This window comes from Cupressus sempervirens, chromosome 4 (assembly GCF_028749045.1).
Source record: "Cupressus sempervirens isolate cs-2001-9-10 chromosome 4, ASM2874904v1, whole genome shotgun sequence".
Lineage (NCBI taxonomy): Eukaryota > Viridiplantae > Streptophyta > Pinopsida > Cupressales > Cupressaceae > Cupressus > Cupressus sempervirens.
This window is the reverse complement of record NC_143121.1, coordinates 703,390,182-703,390,494: the sequence shown is the minus strand read 5'-3', so window position 1 is coordinate 703,390,494 and position 313 is coordinate 703,390,182.

The window sequence follows — 313 nt, the reverse complement described above, 5'->3', positions numbered from 1 at the left end:
ATCTTCACACTAATTTTTGATGCATTGCACTTTGAATTCATCTGAATCTTCTAATTTATCACATAATATGGACCTCACAAATTGTGTTGTACTGCTAGGGATGACCAAATTAGGATCAAGTATTGCCATAACTTTTTTAAATGATTGCAAGTGTAGACTAAATTCAACATGATTTCTACAACAACAAGTTTCATGCATCTTATTTATGCGTAGAAAGGAAGGACGTAAACTCTCAAACATTCTCTGACATATTTTGACATTTGAAAATTCTTATTTGAATGCTTCAAAAAGTTCACTTTGAGTTATATCTATG